Here is a 6,561-nt window from a genome sequence, read left to right as displayed (position 1 = left end):
AGAGTCCTCGGTCGCGCCGTGGACAGAGGGGGCTGGCAGCTGGCTGCCCACAGCTCCCCGGAAAAGTAGGCAATGCCTTTCGGCGGGGGGGGGCCGGGGGTTACTGGCGCGCTTTTTCCACCGCTACAAACCTTGCCCGCAGAGTTCCCTCAAACCAAATACTGCTGGTGTTCGCGGGACATTGCAGGAGAATAAAGCAACAGCTTGTCCATCGCAGGTGAGGTAAAGAACGGGGGTGGCTGCTTCTCCGCACGTATTTAACTAGCCAGGTGTTTTTAATTAAACTTGTCGTTATGTTTCCATCTTTCCCCCCCGCTCTTTGTTTCAGCTCCGCCTGATGATAGATGCAAGACATGTTGCAGAGCCTCAGTAAAGCAAAACGAGAGACTTGCCCGTACGCTTGGAAATACCATAGGTTTGACAAAAGGGAATTCTGCTTTCGAGCAGCTGTATGAAAGGAGAAGCCCCTTATTCTTCTCCCCCCGAGAAGTATGATCGTTGTTTCGAGTCCCAGGATCCCCGATTCTGCGGGACCCTGACTGAACGAGCGGCGGTGCCGAGCCCCGGTGAATCCGGGACGCCCGCTGTCAGTCACTCGTTTGTCCAGCGCTAAAACCGACCTAACCCTGGGCAGAATCTCGCTTAAATTCAGTCCTAACCTCCCTAACAGCCGCTGCCGCAGCGAGGCAAGTAGCGGTTTGGGTTTTTTTCTGGCCGCGGCACGGTGCCGCCGGCGGGCCGGAGCTCCGAGTGGCCGCCCGGCGGCGGGCGGACGCGGGACCCCGCCGTTCCCTACACGCCCCAGCCCCCCCCCGCTGGCCTGGAGGTGGCTTTCGGGCCTCTCCCGGGCGGGCCCGAGGCTGCCCACGCCGGCCCGGCCCCTATCCCCCGGCGGCAGCCCCGCAGGGCGAGGTCCCGCACACCCCGGGCCCCTCTTCGCATTCCCTGCTGGGCCACCGGCCCCGGGAGGCGGCGGGCGGGCTGCCGCCCCACAGAGCGCCGTGCTGAGCCCCCGGGGTAACCGCCGCCGCGCCGCGGGGCCCCCCGCTCCCGGCCCGGGGACCGCGCACCGGGGCTTCCCCCGGGGTCTCCGCTCCCCGGCCGCAGCGGGGCGGCTGGGCCGGTCGCCGGCCGAGCGATGGGGCGGCGAGTGTCCAGGGTCACCCGTGGGCTCCGGCGGGGAGGAGCGCGCGTCCGCGACCGCGTAGAGCTGGGCCCGGAGCCGCGTCCAGCACGGAGCCCGCCGGGACTCCCCCTCCTGCGCTCTGCGCGGATCTCCCCGTCCGTGACCGTCCGAGGGACGACATCAGAGCTACCGTCCGTCCTAGGCGGCACGACCGAAACCGAGCACCTGGCGGGGGGCTCCAGAGAGACGTGCCGTGGAGGACAGAGGGGCCAGACCCGCCGCGAGGAGAGCGCTCGGTAAGCCCGGGGCGCGACGGGACCGTTGCGCGGCCGGGAGCAGCGTCGAGTTTGTTGCGCGTCGGTCCTTCTGATGCGCTGTCAACGAGTTAGTTCAGGGTGTCCGTGCGCGCTTCACGGAGGGCTGCGTATTCGATTTCTGTAAAACAACTCCCTTTCTGTATGCATACACCTTTCCCCTCTGGAAAACACAGCAGCAGGACCCGGCAAAGTCAGTCCGCGCGTTGCTGCCCGCGGCGACGGTGAACGGGCAGCGGTGATTCGTAAAGCGGCTGTCGGAGGAAAAACAGCGTACGGCAGATTGCTCCGTCTTTCTTATCGTCCTCGGAGCCCGGGTCCGCCAGGCGACGAGCGGGCGCGGCGGACGGCCGCGGACGCGCTGCGGGCAGGGGAAAGGCGGGCAGCCCCCCCGGCCGCCCAGCTCCCCACGTCGCTGGCGCCCCGCGACCGCCCCCCCCCGCACTCGCGGTCCCCTCCGCACCCTGCCCCGGCTCAGGCCGCGCACTGGGGTCGCCTCTGGGTGTCTCGCCGCGCTCCCGCCCGCTTCACCCCCCCCCCTCCGCCGCGGCCGTGCGCTCCCTGCGGCGCAGCCGCCCGCCCCCAGGCTGCGGGGAAGCGCCCGCACGGTGCGAGGGTCGCGGTGGAGCGGGGGGCACGCCGCGGGGGTACGGGGCTTGTCCGGGGCCTCCCCGAGGGCTGCGCGGAGCCGTGGGCTGGGTCGGCGGCCCCGGGGGCGCGGGGGGGGGCGGGAGGACAAGGCGCTCCGGGAACCGGCGCGGAGACAGTCAGGTAGAGGAGCCTGGTTATTGCTACGGCCGGGGGTGCTTCGCAAGAGGTGAGGGTTTTCGCCGAGCTTATTGGAGAGAGGTGTTGTTTCCGAGAAGAGGTCAGAAACCCTACGGTGTGTACACGGGGTGGACGTGGAAAGTGCATTGGGCTTGGTTATCCGGGCTCCACCCGTGCTTCGCCTGTGGGCTTTTATCGCCTCTCTCTCTCCAAAGTCCAGTCTAAATTTCATCGTTTCAGTTACACGCCCTCGATATTTTAGACAGGATTCCCAGCATCGGTTTTTTGAGGAGATGAAAACACGCAGACACGCAGGCTTTAAGGAATTTCCGATTTCTGCGCGCCCTCGCCTCCCTGCTGCTCTCTCCATGCGCACCGGAGGGATGCGCGGCTCAGATGCTGCTTTAATCCCGCCGCTCCTCGCCCCGCGGGCTCCGCGCTTGGGGCGCCGGTCCCTGCGGAAGGACCCCGCGGCGGGGACGGGGGGGGGGGCGTTCCTCGACGGGCTCTCGGCAGGGAGAGACGGGAGGGAAGGGGAACCTGCCGGGGGAGCAGGCAGTCCGCCCGGCCTGGTCCTGTCGAGGCTGGGAGCGGAGCGGGGGACTCCCGCGGGACCCTCGACGGGGGGGACTTCCGTCTGGTTCTGATTCCTCTCTCCCAGCAGTAATGCAAGGATGCGCGTGGGTGGGAGTGCTAACCAGCTGCACGTAGGAGAGACCTCTTAAATATTTGACGGTAAGGCGCAGCACGAAGAAAATGCCGAACGCTGAGAATTAGGGTTGTTTTAACGAGAGGGTGTTGGCATATAGACCTCTTAATCGAAGACCGCACCGTAGTGCAAGAGCGTGCGGCTGGATGTTTCTCTCTGGAGGTTGCTCTAGCGAACCTGGTTCTCCCGTTAAAACACGGTCTGCTGAGAAAAAAGGCCTCGTGGGCAGCTTACGAAAAACGGGCGCTGAGACCAGGGCCGCGGGAAACCGAGCCGCCCGCCCCCGGCTGCTCCCCTCGGGCCCGGCCGCTGTCGCTGCCCGGGCGGCCCATCCCCGCGCCCGGCACCGGCGGCTTCCTCAGCGCCGTGCCATGCCCGGCCGTGCCCGGGGGCGGCGGCGACCGGCGACCCGTCACCCCCACCCCGCCCTGCCCGCCCCGCCGCTAAGGCCGCGCTCTCGGGGGTGCAGGCGGGACGATCGTGTCCCTCGAGGCGCTTCGCACGGCTGGCGGGGGCGGGGGGGGGCGCAGCGGGGTGGCGCGGACCCGGCGGCGGAGCGGGTCCCGCCGGCCGCCCCCGCGGGTCTCCCGGGGGCCCATCCCGGGCGGCCCCGCCGCGGGTCCCGCCGCGTCCCCCCCTCTCTTCCCCGCTCCGCGGGGTGCGGGACCCTCGCGGGTGCTGCCGGCCTTTATCTCATCTCGCCATCTCACCTCCCCGCTCGCCGCCGGGTCTCTCCGCGCTCCCGGGGGAGCTCGGGGCGAGGCAGGGAGGAGGGCCGGCGGCTCCGGCTCTCCGCGGTCTGCTCCTCCGTGTGACCGCGGGGCCCCGCCGTCGCCTCAGTCGCCAGCAGCTGTCTGGCAGGAGGGACGGCTCGGAGGGGAGAGCCTGACAGCCACTGCGGGACAAAGTTCGCTTCCAGGCAAGCTCCCCTCTCTTGTCTCGGCCACCTTCGTACACGTACTTTGGCATTTGCACACCTGCCGGTGTCCAGAGGTTTCCCATCTGTAGACGGCAGCGTCCAGGGCTGTGGAAGACAGGCAGGGAAATCAAGACAGCACTCTCGGGCTTGCTCTTTGTGAGTTTGTGCATCCCCGCTGGCTCCAGCCACTGGTAAAAGCCGCGGGGTTTGGACTAGCCCTGAATTCTTGGTGCTCGAGAAGTAAACGAACCCAGCCTCTTACCAATGACTTGTTTTCCAAATCAGTGCAATGCACTTTTCTTGGGCCAGGCTGTCTGCCTCCGGTTTGCGGGTCCAGGGTCTTCCAAAGCTGCACACATGTGGCTTTTGTTCATGGCTGTTCCAGCGTGGAGCTCTGTGTTGCTTAATTGTGAATGACCAGATCAGTCGAAGGGAAAGGTTTCTATTTCCTAATTGGATTCCTGAGCCAGCAATTCCCCCACCAACGTCCAGAACTTGATGCAATTTGCAGTTTTGGGTTGTTTTTCGGGTTTTTCTTTGGTTGTTTTTTTTGGAAAAAAAAAATGGGGGCAGGGGCTGGGAGGCAGAGGGCAAGAAGGAAGTGATTGGGATGCAGCCCTGCATCTTTTTAGAGCACTGACCCTTGCACTGCGGGAGGAAGTGCGGGGAGTAATTTCGACACCCCAGGGTGTAACTGCAATAATTTTGCTTCATTTAGTCAGATCTGCTTATTTTACCTCTTGGTCCCTGCACTATGAACAGACTATGTGGATGAAACTTGTGCGTGTTCGAATTAAGCGTTGCAACTATGCGTTCCTGAAATCGCGGTAAACACTTTATCTAGAAGTTGACTTTTTAAGCGTCTGTGCTAAGTGTGTCACGCTGTCACTCAGGGAAAGTGCTGGGGACAGAGGAAATTAAAGCAGCGATCAAATTATGTAAAAAAGCGTTTTGCCCTTAACGTACTGGAGGGCAAAACCAAAATGGAAACCATCGCGGGTTCTTTATAAACCCCCAGCTACAAAGCTCGCTGCGTGGTTTCAGCCGTCAGGATGTCCTGGTCTCTGCGAGCATGGTAACTCCATGCCGAAGGGCCTGAACGGTTCCCCTGAGCTATCATATCTGCCCGCTTAATTCCTTTCACTTCTGTTTACGCGACGAATAAACACTGCTCTGGCAGGAGACCCGGGCCGTCAAATGGAAACGCGTGTGCCGGGGGGAGGAGGGGGCCCGCCGGAGCCGCAGCAGCTCGACAGATTTTCAGCTCCTTCGGCCGCCGCCGATGAGGACAGGGAGGACAGGGACCCTTTCCTCCCCGCGGGCTGCGGGGGGAGCGGGGGGTACCGCAGGAACCCCCGCCCTGGACAGGCTTTAGCGAAGCACCCGAGGGGCTGCGGCAGCAGGAGGGGTCCCCCGGGGGAGCGATCTCCGCCCCCGCCCCCCCGCAGGCTGCCCAGATGCTCCGACCCGCACTCCGCCGGCTCCGCAAGGACGCAGAGAGGCCCCGGCGGGAGGCCTGCGCCGGGACCCCGGGCAGGTGTCGTGCGAGCCCCGAGCCCTCCCGGCTCCCCCCGCGGAGCCCGTTTCGTGGTGCCCCACGCCTGCCGGGGCCGGAGTCCCGCCCCGCTGGGGGCGCGGCCAGCGCCTCCGCGGGTCTGCGCGCATCCTCCGCGGTCCGCCGGGCACCGTGAGCCGACCCGGGCACCGCGCTGTGCCCGTCCCCGTCCCGGCCCCGGGTCCCGCGCTGCTTCCCTCCCGGCGTCCCGCTCCCCCCCCCCCCCCCCCCCCGCGCCCGGTGCCGCACGCCCGGGAGGGCAGCGCGGGGCTCCGCGGCAGCGCTCCCCCCGCACCCCTTGGGGCTGCCGGCCGCCCCGCGGGCTCGCTGGGGCGGGAGGAGGGAGAGAGGCCGGCCCCGCTCCGGCCGCCGGGGGAGCGGCGCGGGAAGGAGGGAGGCGGCTGGGACGGGACCGAGCGAGAGCCGGCGGCGGGCCGGGCGGGCAGCCGCGGGGCTGCGGGCTGTTGCGGACCGGGCCGCCCGGCGGGGCCTCGCCCACCTTTCCGGCAGGCGGGAGCCTCGTCCTTCGTCCCCCTGGGAACAACCCCGCCGAGAGGAGGGGGCTGGAGCGGGCAGGGGGTCCGGGGGCAGGCGCAAATTACAGGCAGCGGACGGGGCCAACACCGCGGGCCAGCGGGATCTCCTTGCAGGAGCTGACTTGCCGAGTGCGGAGCTGCCTTTGTCTTCCGCAGGACCCTCTCCTGCACTTGAGTCATGCCTCTGAATGCCAAGCGCAGCCCCGCCTGGGGCAGGCGTGGGAAGTCGCCTCTTTTGACGAACGAACGCTCCCCTCCCCCACAGCAGAGCGAATGCTTTTCAGAGGAAAAACCCACGTTCGCTACCTTGGGATCAACTCCCGCCTCTTTCCAATGTCCAAAGCCACGCTCTGGTGAGCAGGGTGTGTGTTGCGGTCCTCGGTCCTGTCTGCCCGTACAGATGCCGAGCACTGAGCACACCGCGGCCTTTGAAATGTGCTTGCCTTTGCTTGAAACATATTCCGGGATTTCTAAGGGGCTGGATTTCGGTTTTGCAGAGCTCAGCTGCAGACATGTTCGGGGGAACTCCTCTTCAAGTAGTGCTTAGCTTGGTGAAAATCCGGACTCGAGGAGGTGTACTAACTACCTTGGGGCACTTCAATACCTCCGCCTCCCTAACCACTGGTCACTGTTG

The sequence above is a fragment of the Harpia harpyja genome, chromosome 11 (genome assembly GCF_026419915.1).
Source record: "Harpia harpyja isolate bHarHar1 chromosome 11, bHarHar1 primary haplotype, whole genome shotgun sequence".
Taxonomy (NCBI): Eukaryota; Metazoa; Chordata; class Aves; order Accipitriformes; family Accipitridae; genus Harpia; species Harpia harpyja.
Note: the sequence above shows the minus strand (reverse complement) of the source record.